This window comes from Cyprinodon tularosa, unplaced genomic scaffold (assembly GCF_016077235.1).
Source record: "Cyprinodon tularosa strain WSP-4 unplaced genomic scaffold, ASM1607723v1 ctg636, whole genome shotgun sequence".
In the NCBI taxonomy this organism is placed as follows: domain Eukaryota; kingdom Metazoa; phylum Chordata; class Actinopteri; order Cyprinodontiformes; family Cyprinodontidae; genus Cyprinodon; species Cyprinodon tularosa.
Genome location: NW_024039381.1, coordinates 157,981 through 174,788, shown reverse-complemented (window position 1 = coordinate 174,788; position 16,808 = coordinate 157,981).

Below are 16,808 nucleotides of genomic sequence, written 5' to 3'. Positions count from 1 at the left end.
GAGACACTGATAGTTTGGTTCCATGGACTCGTGAAGTTTGTAGGCACGTATATCTGTTTCTTTTTCTTTTCTGGAATTTTATTTTATTATAGGGAGTGTTGGGCTGTGATGGACTGGTGGACTGTCCAATACGTACCTTAATTCTTGCCCAGACACCACTGGAGTTATACTGTACACACCCGCCCCTGCATCTAGGGATGGAAGATATTTATCGGGCGGATAAAATATCAGCAGATTTGGCTGATTTTTAACCGCCCGATACAGTAGGTACATTTTTCCGAGCAGATAAATCAATTAAACTTGGTTTAATTTTATTCAGGCAGAGCAGACCTAAAGCGGGGTTTTGCGTGCCTTACTAACAGGACCCTTCATTAGCTGACTGTTAACGAGTAAACATGTCTTCACTAGTGTGTTTATTTTTAAAACCTGTTCAGCAAGAATACAGAGAGGCTGACATGTGTGTTGGCACATCTAATTCCATGTTTAATCATTTCATTTAACTTGTTCCACAAATACGTCTGCAGATTTTGGACATTTTTTTCAAGAGATGCCCGTTTTTCTTCGACTTTTCCTGTGGATATTTTTGTGGATGCACTATTTTTGATGACATTTTCTGTTACTTAGTAACTGTTAATGCATATAATCTTATATTAAAAAAATACTGGATTTCACAAACACCTCTGTAGTACAACCATAGATTGGTTCAATAATTGTTTTTCTAGAGATGCTCTTTGTGTTTGAATCAAAACCTCTTGGTAAGCTAGAACTGCTAAATAATTGTTTTTTTCAGAGCTGTATCCCCAAAAACCCCAGATTATGCAAAGATTATACTGAATATGAATTTATCGGTATCGGTCCTGAAAAGCAAAAAAATATTGGTTATCGGTATCAGTTCAAATGCTTAATATCGTGCATTACTACCTGCAACCATACGCAGATAAGGTATTAGAAATGGATGGATTGGTGTTAGATTATCTTTATTCTTTCAAAAAAGTAACAGTGTTGAAATGGCTGGATTAATATCCACACCACAAGCACTTTAAAACAAACCGATGAGGCTTTGAAACTGCCACGCAAAATCAATGCCCGCAATTTGGTTAAACCTCCCAATGAAGGATTTATAATTTTCATAGACCCCTAATTGTCACCACACTAATGATGAAGTGCTGGTTAATCTCCCGCTGCGGTATGGGATTTAGGTTGTTATTAAGTGAACTTCCTTTAGAATGTACTGATATAGTACTACAATCCAAGTTAATCCAAAAGTAAGTAGAATAAATACACGTTTACATTATATCCCTCCAGATTTTCTTATTAACAGAGGTTACAATGTCTTAGCATCAAATGTAAATCCATGGTTCTGCTTAAAACTAAGGTAACAACAAAAATTGGAGTCAGGAGCTTTTGTTGTGATAACTGAAGATTTCTTCTCATGACTCTGAGGTGATCGTAAGATTCAAAGCTTCAAAACCTACTGTTAAAATGTTTTACGGATGAATCACAATTTTCAGCCTTGTCAGAGGAGTACAAACTGTACTGGGAAGAGGTAGGTGTTAAGGTCCTGTGTACATGTAAATAATGATTTGTGAGCAGATGCCATTATAAATGGCTTAAAGACCTGGCATAACAAGACACTGCTCAGAGGTGGATGTAATAAAAATGTAAAGTAGTTCAAGGTTAAAAAGATACACACAGCATGGTGCATTGCAATATCTAGTCTTCCAACTTATTTAAATCTAAGCCTGCAGTCTGTGCCTTCACTTCCCCCTCATATAGTCCTTCAAAATAGTGATGTAGAGAGTAGTTTTTTTGAGTAAACTGAATCATTAAAATGGTTCTTTAAAGACATAAATTTTCTGAATCACTCAATTCATGCTATTGCTATGTTGGCTCTACTTTTAAATAGGCTGCTTCCTTTCCATAGTGTGCTTTTTACAGAGGATTGACCTAATTTTCTGCACCTTTATATTTACAATAGGAAATTTGCATGGCATTATTGATATCTAGATCTTCTGAAAAGTATGCATTTTAGGATTACATCAGACAAAAAAAAAAAATCCTTAATTAAATTGATGTATTACCTATTACATATCATGTCATTCCTATCTCGGTTCATTGGTATATAATAGGTGAAACAGCACCACGGTCAGTTTCATATATTGACATCTTGGCTGGAATCGCGGCTCAGTCAAAGCACAAGCTACATCCCCCCCTAATTTGAACAGTAAGTGACCAAAACATCAACACATACAAATCACCACTGATTTGAACTGTACCAGTAAGGTTGAACCAGCATCATTTCTGATGAGTACTACTTAGCAAATCACCTTCGACAGCGTTTGTCTGTGTTCAGCAGGTTAGCTTTGCAACGCTAACTTCAGTCTTTGGCTTTAGCCAGTTTTAGCCATTGGCTTGGAGCAACAAATGCTGTCCAGTGATTCATGGAACATGGAAGTTCCCCCCCAACTGGATTCTGCCTATTCAAACTAAACCAAAAAGGTAACGTATTATTTAATGTTAGTGATTCGGTTGATTTCATTCACACTAATATTTTTTTTTTATTTGAACGACCTAAATGACCCAACTTTGATAAAAAAAAAGCCTTACGGAGTACCCTGTAATACATGTCTGCATCTTTCTGCACTGAACGTAGATCAATTAAGCAAATTAATTAGTACTTAGGTAAAGGCATGAGTCCTGAGAGGATTGTGGGGCATTCTAGCTAAGAAATATTTAAACCACTTTGTAACTGTGTTGTGCGAAGGCAGTTTCCAACAACTGTACAACACAAAACCAAAAGGAGGAAGAGTGGCGGCTCTGACTGTTTATGGAATGCTGTTTTCCACTTATCCTAAATTCTGACCAGGCAATATGCCCTTGAGCCTCAGAGCTCTCTTTTTGGCTTCTTCCTTCTCTCTGCCCAATGGCCAACTCTCAGAATATCACAGAATAACTCTCAGAGTGTCCCTGCATAGTCTTATTGCTTGTTGCAAAAGGTCCCAATCCAATTCAACAAGTATGTGATTTAATTTAGATAATTTTTAACAACAGGTAACAGCTCAGAAAAACAGCTTCAGCTAATGGCTGGAATTCTCTTAAAGAAAATTCTGGAAGTATAATAATCTGAATATAAGGTCAGCAATTTCTTTTTCTTTTTTTTTAACTAGTCGACAGTGTTTGATATATAATACAAAAGTGAAATTAGCATTCAGTCATTTTAATTTTCAGTCAAACTATTAACCAATGATGATTTCAAATCAGATCGTTCCAACCTGTAAGAAGAAAAGTTAATTTAGACATACAATAATTTAATTATAAAAATTTGGAGAATGCCTAAATCAACCTTTTTCCCATGTGTGGGAAGGGCCCAAAAACAGTTTTTAGCAAGTGTTTCACAAGCGGACCCAATCTTTTGTTCACTTGTTAAAGACTGGAAATTGTGAACAACCCCTTAATTAAAATAATATTGTTCTAAAGACAGTAAACCCATCTTGGAGTCAACCTTTCCATATAAATCGAATAAAATATAGTTTTATATATGTTTATATATATTATCACTGTTAAGGCATTGTTTGTAGGCATTTTCCCTGTGTTAAGTGTGAAAGATGCAATATTAAATGAGTAGATCAGTGATGCTAGCTAGGCATCAAAGCTGCATTATATTATGTTCTGCTGCAATATATCCCTCCTTGTAGTATAGATTTTTTTTAAGCACTCAATGATACACATCTGTTCTCTTAGGTTTTGGGTTTGTTGGATTATTTGCTGGTTTTATTGCACAATAGGTCATAGTTTAAATCTGTTTACAATTCATTGCAGGGTGCATACCCTAAGTATGTACCTGCTTGACTGAAAGTTTTATACTTTAATCTATATATATGACAGACAATAGATTTCAGAGACTTAAATTTATTGGAGAACAAATCTCTTTTTATGAGTTTGCTTTTTATACCTTATGAATCATCACAGCACATTTCATTTCATTACAGGTGCAAAGCCATCTTTAAACGATTTGTATTTATTTTGTTTTTCTCTGACATTTAGTTTTAAGGAGAATATTTGAAGCACAGCATTGCTGTTCTTTTGCTTAAAAATTGCTTGTCTGTTGAAAATGAACCCCTGGGTTTTACTAAATGATTCCAACTTTATTTGAAGGGTAAATATAGTTTGAAATTTTATAACACCTTGCTTAGTAAATTTTAAACGTTGGAAAGTCTAAAGTTCAAAATTAAATTTTACTTCCTCATGTTTGATAATGTGGGTTTGCCTTTGATCAAACAAATCTGAGTTTTCTCTTCAAGGGCAAATAATTCAATTGTCTTTTAACTTAAAAATTACAATTAAGTGAAAGAGATACACAAACTAAATGATTTTTTTTGTATCCCTGGTCAAATGCTTTGCTTCTTGTGCAGGTCAAATGTTCTATAACCATTATTAATGTCATGTGCAACTCTAATCTGAGAGCTTCAATGAGCATCAGTGATACCACAGACCAAAGGGAAGTCAAGCATCTGTGAAGGTTAATAGTCGTCACCTCAATATGTCTACTCCTCCCATCAACTCTAGCTCATGTCAAAAGTTACATTGGACAAGAGCTGTTTATGGATAAGTAGTGTTTGATGAAATGTAAGTGGTGGAATGCATTACGAAATGTCAGCATGTCTTTCCTATGGAAGAAGCAGTGTCAATTACATTAAGGAAATGAGTTTTGCACAGGAGCATAAGCCATGTAATATTTAGAGACAGGCTCTGGTTGTGTTTGTGAATTTCTTGTGACTTTCTGTCAACCCTGAGACCACTTAGTGTCCAAAAATGTAGCTTTGTTGCAAAGAAAAAAAATTTAGAAAAATTATGTGAACAAAAAGCACTTTTGAATATTTTCCCACATCTTCATAAAAAGGTTTTAAAAATCAGCAAAAGTCTGAGCAATTAGGGTGTTCGAAGGTCTTTTCTAAAGAGATAAAGGGTATGGGGGAATTAGATATATCTGTATATTTATTCATTGTGCATGTTCATCTCTAAGCAAAGTTAAAATCCCTAGGTAGTGTTCTCATAATTACCATGTTTAATAGCACTCTGCTCATAGCACAATTACCAGACTGGTCCCTAAAATCCCTTTCTGTCGTGGCAGCTCACTTAAATTTATTGCTGCTTGTAAATAGCTCATTCCCCAGCAGTTACTCCTGTCTTCCTTGTGACAGTATTAGTCAAAAGAAAAAAAAATTAAAAGCTCTGACTCGCTGTTGTATGTCAGTTTAAGATAGACAAAAAAAATTGAGCTCTTGTTATTCTCCTTAATTAAATTCTCAATTTGAGATATAAGGCTTTTCCATCCCTATATTTTCTGCTTGACCAAACCTGGGAGGAATCTGAACCTTAAATATTAAATTTAGCAAGTTAACTGGACTTTTACAATTGTTCTAACTTCAGACTGAAAACAAGACAGTCAGTTAAACTTAAAATTTAATACGGCTGACCAAAAAAATTTTAAATCAAAAGGATATTGAGTCTGTTCTATTGTAGCGTAACTATAAAGATAGCTCAGAATAACATGAGGCCCTCTAACCATAAGCTTTTATTGAAAAGAAAAGCCTGAGCAGACAGGGTGTCTGCTCCTCTCGAGTCACCTTGATTTCACTCGAGAGGAACCCCATAACTAAAACATCCCATTTTATCTTAAGAAATTATAGGAACCACTAGTGTTGTGCACATTGAGAATCAGGGCCCTGCTAGGGATGTAGGGAACAATCACATCTCCCAAATAGGACATGCCTGTATTCTCATTAATGAATTACTTTAGTTTTATCAAAATTTCCACACAAATAAAGCGGAATATTATTGAACAGTGGAAATTAATACCACCCCGACTGGCAATTTAACCACCTGGCAGCTTAATATATACATAATAAAGAAATTTGACCCTAGCAGTGATCCCTGTGCTTGAGAAGGATTTATAGTAACATGAACAAACTAAAATATTTTAGACGAATACGATTTTAACCAGCCTATTGCTGTTACCTTAATTACTGAATGTCAAAGTCTTCCTAAAATAATATTGTGATTAGTGCAGCACTGAGATCTAACAGGACATGTTACAACAAAAGTCTGTTATCTAAGGTCATGAAAATATTATTAGTGACTTTCACCAATACTGTTTCAGTGCTGCGATTAGCTTTAAAACATGACCAACGCACTTCAAAAGGGTCATTACAGTTTAAATGCTCACACACTCAAAGCAACTATTTTCTCTCAAATTTTCTCAAATTGCTGTCTTTTAGCCCACCATCTATCCTACTGAGTGATCAGCTGCTGAAAACAAAAAGAAGAATTGAAAGGAGCAGGGATAACAATTTAACAACGTTTCGGACTAAGTTGGAATAAGGATGCCACTTCCAGAAACAAAAAAAAAGATAAAAAAAAAAAAAATCAGATATCTACCAGTTTTGCAAATGTGAAGTTTTTAAGTTTTTCATTATTGTTGTGTGTGTATGTTAGTGAATTAGGTGTTGTAATTTTTTTTTGACATCCGGAAAAAAAAACACAAAAAAAAAACATGTCCTGTGTAATGCACAGGTGCAACACAAGTACTGTAATGAAATGCTTTAAATTAGCTTCCCTTCAGAAAAAAAATTAGCTTTTTGTTGACATGAAGATTCTGTTGACAAGCACTACTGGGGGCGGTTTTGCAGGCAAGTAGGCACAATTTTTCAAATTAACAGCTTTTGTTACCATCCAGCTGGCTCCAGGCTGAACCAAAACATAGTTTAAAGGGTTATCTTAAAATTCTGTGGAAAGTGACAACATTTAAATGGTTATATCTTCTTTAAAGCTACAGTGTGTAATAATTACAGGCATATAAAGTCAGAAATTTAATATATTATACATAACTATGTTATTTATCATCACGTATGAGCTCAGCCTTTTAACCATAATATTTGCGTTGCCTTAGAATTCGTTATTTATAATTACATACTGTAGGAGCGGGTCTCGCAGCAATGGAGGCTGACATCTTTGCGCTACGGCAAGCGCAGAGGCAACAAACTAGCGATTGCGAGATCTCCCATGACGCTCAAAAATAACTACGGCAAGTTGAGAGAGATTAACTGAGACGGTACTGAACAGTAGATGGCAGTATTATGCCTGAGAAGCGTTTAGTCTGCCTGAAACCAAAGAAGAAGAAGAAGCAGGTATACTGCGCCTCAGTAAGAAGAAAGGTGAACAAGGCGGCAGGCGTGAGTGACTTTGCAAACTGTTTGGCACTGTTTGGCCAAACATCAGAGGAATGGAGGATCATGCCTACTCTGTATCACAACGAAAAGCGGCGGACACCGAACCCCCGTCATCTAAGAAGCGGAAACACGACGAGAATAAACGCAAGCGTGACAAGAAACGATAAAAAACACGGATCAACATTGGCACGGCATTTACACGATGGAAGTCACTGATGGAGGAAAAAGGTTTTCAAAGTGACGCTCAAGTTGCCAGTTTTCTCTTGGACAGGTAATTAATCCTACACACACAATTGTCTAATATCACTGCAGTTTTTGGAGTACAGGATGCTCAGACCTGTCTAAAACAATAACATGCCGCGTGATAATGCTGTTACTCTCCAGTATACTTATTCAGCAACGTCCCTGACGTTTCATAGGTAATGATTCAGTAATTTTCTGTAAAATAATTTTCTGGATATATACCTCGGTTACTTCTCTCCGGCTCCTTTGGAGATCTTCAAGCCTTTCCTCCTCTGCTCTCACCCTGCTGGCTCCCCTCTCTCGCCTGGCCCTAGCTGCACGGCCTCCCTGCCTTCGCCCTCGTCCTCTCCCTCTTCCTCGCGTTGTAACCCCCGTGCTACCAAAATGACTTGGACTCTGTAAACGGGGAATATATATTCTTCCAGCGAACACAATCTCGCTGTTAAACTAATGACTACAATTACTTCGTCTGTTTATATCACCATGCAAAGCAGCTCACCAAGACGTCACAACGCTGTAGAAAAAATAACGGGTATATTTATTATCTTAAGTCTACATGAAATCTATACCCTACTCAGACTAATGAAATACTATCTGTAAAATTATCTATGTAAACAAACCTCATCACTTGAGAGGGTAGGTGATGTGGACGTCGTGGAAGAAATTTTGTCCCGTAACGCTCGCCGTACTGTTGGGGGGGAGAAGCGGTGGGGGGGAGATGTTCATGTTGCTGCGGTCTGTAGTCTGACCGCTAGATGTCGCTGAAAATTACACACTGTAGCTTTAATTATTTTTCAATTTCCACAGGTTTGACATAATTGAAAAGGATTGACCCCACTTCTTCAAGATCTGTAAATAACTAAAAAAAAGGCCCCAGGTAGATTTGTTCATTGTTTTGCCATGGCCTCTTACATTTATCTTTATATAAAATAGCTGTTGTCGCTATACATATAAAATACAACTGAAATTCCATTAAGGTGTGGAATGAAAAAATGCAGTAGTAGTATCACCTTATCAACTTTGGCAACAAAAAATTTGAAACTCAGATGAAAATTTACTCTAGGCTGCAAGAATAGGAAAGACACAAAATAGCAATTAACACATACTTGCTAAGATAAAGATTTTCTGTAACAATTTCTGCATGTGGTCTTAGCTTAAAACACCAGAAGAAGACAAAGACATATGCCTCATACCCACTCCTGATTAAAGTACAGTACATAACAATAGACCTGTTTCTCTATGAAATGCCTAACAGATATTTGTTTTACATCATTGACTTTTCCAGCACTTTGTAAAAAGAAAGTCCCGGTGCTCCCATCGAAAACAGAAAAAAGGAGTAATTTGTTTTTTTCAAAACATAGATATTATCCACAACATATGGCTAAATCAACAAAGAAATGGTTTACTCACAAAAATCACATTCTGATCTGCTGATCTTAGTCCAGAAACCTACACCTTTAAAAAAAAAATTCTATACTGTAACTAAAATAAAAGTCCACGAAAGAAGACCTAGAATGCTGCAGTAAAAGACAAGTTGTCTAATATGCCAAATCTTTATTACTGTATTTTGTATTTTCCAACCTTTCTAAATGTTTAGGAAACTATTGCCATAGTAGCAAAAGTGGGTTGTATAAAGTGTTTTTTTTACATCCCTTTTACTCCCTACTATATTAGATATACTGATATTAGAATTTGGCAATTTTTTGTTGTTGTTTGTTTTCCTTTTTTATTTCTAGTATAGATATAAACTACTGTAATAAACATCTTTAATTATGTTTTAAGGGGGTTGCACGTTTACCAGTGAATGTCAAGAAATGTTTCAGTACCAAGGTTTTTAAAAAGGCCTCATTATTGCTACCATATCTGTTTGTACTTAAACCTACCCCATTTGTTTCCTTTAATGACTCCTAACAATTACAAAACCAGATACTACGAAAGACTAAGGCAGGTCATTTAACAAAGCATGGAGGCTAATAAGAAACCAGTTCACAATTTGAGATACAGATAAAGGTAATCAGTACATTTGCGAATATTGACTGAATAAGCTGCTTTGACACGCACACAATTCACAGATATATGCTTGTTCTGATCAATACCTTGTGCAGTACTTTTGCAGTGTCTAAATTTCAATGTCAGAATGGATGTACTTTTACTCAAAGTATAGTGCTTCGTCTTTTGTACAGACCAAACTTTTCCTCCCTGGAGACCTGACAGAGGAATGAAACACAGAACAGGAGAAGAAGGCAAAAGGTAACTGTCCCCCGCCAATAAATCAATACACTGCTTTATTACTTCAGAGAACAAAAGGCTCTGCACCAAGATCGATTCCTAAGCTGAGGAGCCTCCAATATGAAAAAAATAAATAAAATAAAACTCTGCTGGCTGGCATTTAGCTGCTCCTTCCCCACGACCAGATCAGCATCAATTTATTACTGATGTGATGGTTTCCGCCTGATGTGTTTTTGTATAAGCACGAATCAATTGTGAGTTTATTAGCCACTATGATGCATTGTAAAATGACATTACTTGTGGTGCTAGATGAATGTCATTCATTAGCAGGGCAGACTGGATCGACCGATGTGTTGAGAATAGAAGAAGGAAAGCAATAGAGGTATTACAAGTGAAGCATCAGGGTATGTTTGGTGAACACAATAACTACATATTCTGCATAAACTTAAAGATGATATATTTCATACAATATATCTATTGATAACATACAACAACACAGGATAAACAATCACCCCCTTAAGTAAATTAGGCAAAATCAGCTGCGTAAATAAAATCATTATCTGTCTTGTTTTTTTTTTTTTTTTTTTTTTTTTTTTTTTTGATATAACTTTTAAAATCCTATATAGTTAATTATATTAAGCTCACTAAATACCCAGTTAAAAAAAAAAAAACAGTTTGTAATACTAAAGTCAATTCTATAGTTCAAAAGAAAATGAGCTAAAAGGAAAGATACATTTTGGGAACTGAGTTTCTTTTGATTTTTGTGACAATATCTTACACAAGTTTAAGTGCCACAACTGCTAAACTCATATAGATAGATATATGAAAGGAATGCTTTGCACATAAAAAAACAAACATATTTGTTATGTTTTCATGGCTATCGGTAATGTACAAGTCAGTTTTCAATTTAGGACATAAATCATGTTCTTAAGGCTTCCTTCAGTGTCTGAGTGAAGACAATCAGCCAGGAACAGAAGAAACCTCTTGTGCCAATCACTGCCCCTTGAGTAGTTGCTGTGGTTACTTTTCAGTGCACATATGACAGCTGTTCCCTGCAAGGAGGACCTTTGAAAGTGGACACAAAACTGTGTTTTTTTTATGTGTTATTTGGTAAAAGAATGCATTACTGTACAATCTCACATGCCACATAATGCAAAGTATTATTTATTTTACAACCACATAGCAGGCAGAGCTATACTTAGCAGGATTTTTGTTGATCAATATACCATTATTGGTAATTTATGTTGATCATTAAAACAACACATTAAAAAAATATATTATTATTATTCATGAGGCTTATTTTATTTTTAAACTAAGCTACATGTGGGCTTTGGAAAATGTCAAAATACAGTATCCTTGTAAATCATCTCACATACAGAGGAGGAAAGAGCATGATCCAATCAGCATAGAGGATGACAGAGTTAATCAGACACTGGATCTACTTTCATATTGGAAACATTCTTTTAAAAGTTGTTACACAATGTGGTGCTAATAAGACTGCTCAGAAATTCCAGCAGAAAACAAGCATTCCATGCTTCAATGGAAATGCAGCTCATAAATCACTAAAAGCCCACTGTGAGCTCGCTCTAGAGTGATACTCCACTCACAGTTGAGGACTGCTGATTTTTATATGCGGTACAAGTTGCTAAATATACAATGCCTTACTAAAATGATGCTGGCACCTTAAATACCCCAGCTAAAAAAAGTAATAGACTTCTAATGAATGTTTTCTACAGCCAGTTTTTGTTATAAAAAATTGGGCTAAAGGCTGATTTCGAAACTAGGTCGTCTGCATAGGTGTCGCAGTCAGTGTTTGGCACGTTACTTTGAAAAAGTAATTAGTTATAGTTACTTATCCCAAAAAGTAACTGAGTTACTAACTGAGTTACTCCACAATAAAAGTAACTAGTTACTAGTAAAAGTAACTATTGCGTTACTTTTGTATTTCTCGCCCCTCACCACCCAGCCCCCACCTTCTCGCCGTGTGTTTCAAAAGCCAGCTGAATAGAGTGGGCGACAAAGACTGCAGAGAGTTTTGCATTTATTGCAACTCAACGTAAATTACATCAGGGGGGAACTCTATCAGACGGGCCTATAAACCCCGTCAGATAGCGTTCCCCCTGCTTAACATGTGGGGAACAGTATCTGATGGGCTTCTAAACCCCGTCAGATAGTGTTTCCCTCTTCTTCACATGTGGGGAACAGTATCTGATGGGCTTCTAAACCCCGTCAGATAGTGTTTCCCTCTGCTTAACATGGGGGGAACGGTATCAGATGCAGTGTATCATCAGGCTGCATTACGTCTACTCATGGGTGTGAAGTTTTTTAACAGGGTGTTTGGATGTAGTGAGTGTATGAAATTAATAACTTGGGATGTTTAAATCCTGTGTGTTTGGGTTGTTATAGAAACTGCAACATCTAGCTATCCATCCATCCATCCATCCTGTTTCTTGTTAATGCCATTACTCCCAGCACTGGTCACAGTGAACGCAAAGACTTCCCTGCCCTTTCCGCAGACACTCTGCTGCACATCTCCTAAATTGTAGGTGACCGCAGACAGTGCCGCAGACAGGAGGCATCTGATTGGTCAAATCTACACCCGTTTACTGGCTTGTTTTGTTTGTATGACCGCAACTGCGGAAAACGACTCGTGAAGTTGAACCAGCTAGAAGAGCGAGGTGTGCGAGAACGCTGGGACCCTTTTTCCTCCTGGATCTCCGCTCTTTTTCGCCCTTATGTCCCTCCGTTGTTGGACAAACTTTCCCCCATTTCCCCAACGCCTCCGTATCTAGACCCACAGCTAGTTCATGATTGTACCTCTTGTGTGGTGGTGTGGAATACAACATAGCGCAGAACACGCTTCAAAATTTAACATAAATCAAAAGTGCCTGCTTCAAGCTCACTGCGACACACTGCTGCAGGGAGTATAACCAGCCCTTAACTGACTAACTGCTTGTTTAGTGCCAGCTTTTTTGTTTTAACTTGCCCATTTAGTAGAGTAAAACTCCCGAGAATTGCACATTTGCAAAATTACCGCCCTAATAATGGCAAATAAGAGGAATTCACATGCTTATTTATTCATAGAAATGGCTTTGAAGATAAAAGAGAGACTTTACCACTTAAGAAATTGAGGTTCTGCTGTCTGAGAACTGACCAGCAAAATTAAAGGATCAGTTAAGGGACAAGCAGTAAAAATTAATAACACAAGCTTTATATGCCATGGTTACACTGTTACAGAAGTAAAAATTAAATAAAAATAATAAAAATATTTGAGCCAAAAAAGTCAATAAAAACAACTGATGGAGGAAAGAGGTGCAACATTTAATGCAAATGCTTAATAGTTCGATATCAATCATCTCTGAGCAAGACCCTTAACCCAACACTGCTCCCCGGGCGCAACACAATGTCAGCCCACTGCTCTCCAAAAGGATGGGTAAAATGCAGAGAGTGAATTTTGTAGCTTTGTACCTGTGACAATTTAATGACAACTAGAAAAAGCTGTTCCGGAGAAACAGCAAGTGGGAATGCTTTTGCTGAATGAAAAAAGCTGAAATTACCTGCAGAACATATGAAAATGTGAAACAGTAGGAAGTCATCAGAAACTTCAAACTGCAGAAAACAATTGAATCATCTGAAGATTTTGTAGGGTAGAATCATTTGGCAGTAAAATGGCAGAAACAAACTCATCTTAAAAGCTGCACAGCCAAACCATACATGATATAAAAAAAGGTCGTGAATGTGGGTGCTAGAAGGGTCTTAATATAATGTCTCCCAAGCTTCTAGAAAAATGTGTAAAGAAATTTTGAAGGGGGGCCACCTACTGCCCAGAAACATGTCAGGCATGTTATGAATTAGCAGCAAACAGAAAAGCTTAATTCCTGTCCAGAAAGAGAGCAGAATGAAGCCAAAGTTCACAGCATAGGCTGAAAAGTATTAAATTAGCTGAATCAGAAAAGAAATTACAAACAAAAACTTGAATCTTATCTGGTTGAAGAAAAAAATAGTAGCTTAAGGATGGGAAGTAAAATGTTGAGGAAGATGGTATTGAATAAGTATTACAATTTTGAAATCATATGTGGAAATGTCAAGACTTGGCAAAACAATTTGAAATGATTTAGGCCCCGTCCACACGAAGTCAAACCCTGGCCTAAACGCACAAATTTTTCACCAAACCAGCCTCTCATTCGTACAAAGCTAGCATTTTGGGGTCTGTAAACGATCTTTTTTTTATTAAGCCTTCAGAGTGGGAAGATTTTGAAACGGCGTTTTCGCGTTTCCATCTTTAAGCTCTAACCGCATTTTTTTTCTTACACGCATGCGTCATAGCGTCGTCTCTAAACACGCATGCGCGACACAGTATCACAACAACAATGGCGCCGAACTGTGTTGAATGGTTGCTGCTCATGCTACTCACCCTGCTGTCGGGCTTACAACAGAATCTTCTTCTTCTGGAATATCTGGGCCAAACTGTCGGAAAACTGTAAATGCCACACAAATTAGGGTTACATTTTCTGAATCATGAGAAAAATCCCTACATTTTGATGTATAATTTATTTCAATTGAGTGAAAAATGTGAGAGTGAGAAGAATTTGTTCGGAAAAACCAGAACAGCTTCAAAGCTAGAGCACGCACTCTAGCAGTTGAAGAATTCCGTCCATAGACTTCTATTATAAATCTGAAAATTTTAAAATGTTCTGTTAAAGTTTGAAGCTTCACTGAAGCAAAACTGTAAAAGTTAGCAAAAAGCTGAGTTAAACAGTAATAGCAGAAAGACACAGAAACATTTTAAAAGTTGAATGGTGTTTCTAGCTGAAAGTATGCTGAAGTAGTTAAAGGTCAAAGTTTTAGCTGAATTTTGCTGAAATCTAAGAATTCTACATGCATTTCAATGGGACAAAAAAAAATCGCAGAAAAAGTTGAATATCGTGAAAACTACAAAAAATATCTTTACCAAAAGACAGCATAATTCTCCTGAACAAGCTGAACGTTTTGATACCAAAATTGTTGAAATCGGTGGAAAACTGCGGGACTAGTTAGAGTCAGAAAAATTAAAAGTGAACAACAATAAGTGGGAATGCATAAGCATTCCCACTTGATAAAGTTGAAACTTATTCCATTCTTTTCCCATGGAGTGAACTGAATGTAAATCTTACCTTATAAAGAGTTCCAGGCATACTCTGAACTTTCTAGCTATTTTCCGTTCCAGATGTTATTTTCAACAGTAGCTTGATCTCAAATAGAGCTCACTTACTTTTGTTTCTATGTACCTGCAGCCAGAAGCTGTGCGCGCGGACCGGTACCCTGCCTCGACCGCCACCCAGTCCTCTCAGCACCTGACCCCTACCGATCCCTTATATAGAAACACTGGCTATAGCACAATTTCACATTAAGCCCCAGAATCCATCCTGTGGAAAAGCTGTGTTCCAAACAATACACTAATAATTACCTTTGAAAAAGGTATAAAATATGTTCTTTTGTAATTTCTGTATTTCACCTATTTCCAAGAGCAATTTAGAAAGTCCATTAGAGCTAACAGTCATAGTTTTTCGAATGTGGGGGGAACTTGGATATTCATACATTTTTAAAGACATTTAATTTTTTAACATATTCTCCCAGGATATCATTTGGCATTTAATTGTGAAGATTAAATAACAGTGCCCCCCCCCCCCCGCTGTTCATCTTTATTACAAGTGACAGTCAATTCTTCATCTTCAAAATACCCTTTAGGTCTGCAACCACGCATTAACAGATAAATTGGAATACAAAATAGCCTTAATAGGATAATTTAATGTGAAACTGTCTAGTCACCTGGTGAGTGACTGTAGAAGCCAAGGGGAACACTGAAAAGCAAAAAAACAAGCAAAAAAAAAACATACTAATCAGCTGTCCCTATCGAGAGCCATTTTATGCTGCAACATCAATTACTGAAGAATTGCTTTAGGGAGACTGTGGCCAGGCTTTCCATTGCTTCCCTTATTAGTCTCTCCTTTGCTGTGACATGTACTCATCTGAGGATTCAGGCTCAGCCACGAGACAAGGTCATTTAAAAATTATTGGGATTGTGTCAGATTTTGTACCGTACATATAAAGCTTCACAGCCAATGACTGGATCTGTTTATGTGTGTACAATAGTGTGGATTGTAAAAATCAGCATTATTTATTCTTTGGGCATAAGAGGCCTGTGGGAATGAAGCTTGAATATAATAATTCTGATAGAACAGTTGTAATTCCAAAAGGATTCCAATAGGATTTTCTTAAAAACTTTTACAAGCGCAACATGTTTATACAGTTGTTGGTCTAAAACCTTGTTCACTATTTGTCATTAAATATCTCCCTAATACACATGATTTTTCAGGGATGGGAACTTTCACACCCTATTTTATAACCATTATCTCATGATTACATGCATATTTGTGCTTGTTAGAGTTATGTCTTTGTGTGTAGCCTATGCTTGTCAGGTTGAGGTTTGAAGAGGACCCAAATGCAGAGACTGAAGCTGAAGGTGCTTTCTTGAATATTTAATAACAAAAAGGTGGCAACTGAAGCAAAAATCCAAAAATAACAAAATAAGGAAATACCAAAATACAGAGGGACATCAGGAAAAAAAAAAAAAAAACAAAGTAGCCAAGAAATGATGAAGAACCACCAAACAGTGACTGAACAGGAGGTGTATAAATGGGAGAACCAAGACCAGGCTAATCAGCAAATTGGGAGCAGGTGTGGGCAGAGGAATCAAGAAGAGAGCTAGGATAGGGAGACTGAGACAAGAGTGTAACATTGTGTAAACAAGAAATACATAAGAAGTAAAAAAATATAACCAAAAACTAGAATAACACAAATTGTAAACTAAACCAATACACTTGAAAACATAGAAATAAATGAATCAAAGTATAACTGAAAACTCAAAAAGAAAACTTAAACAGAACCAAAAATAGGCCACAAACAAACTTTGATTCCATAATTCAACAATAGGACATCCCATCATAAAAATGAGCTAAAGCTTCAAGTTTATATTTGCATTTGCAAAATCATCTAATTAATAATCTCTAGAATAAAATGTATTTTCACAAAGCAGTGATGGACTTCAGTGTTCTGCAGAAAGATCAT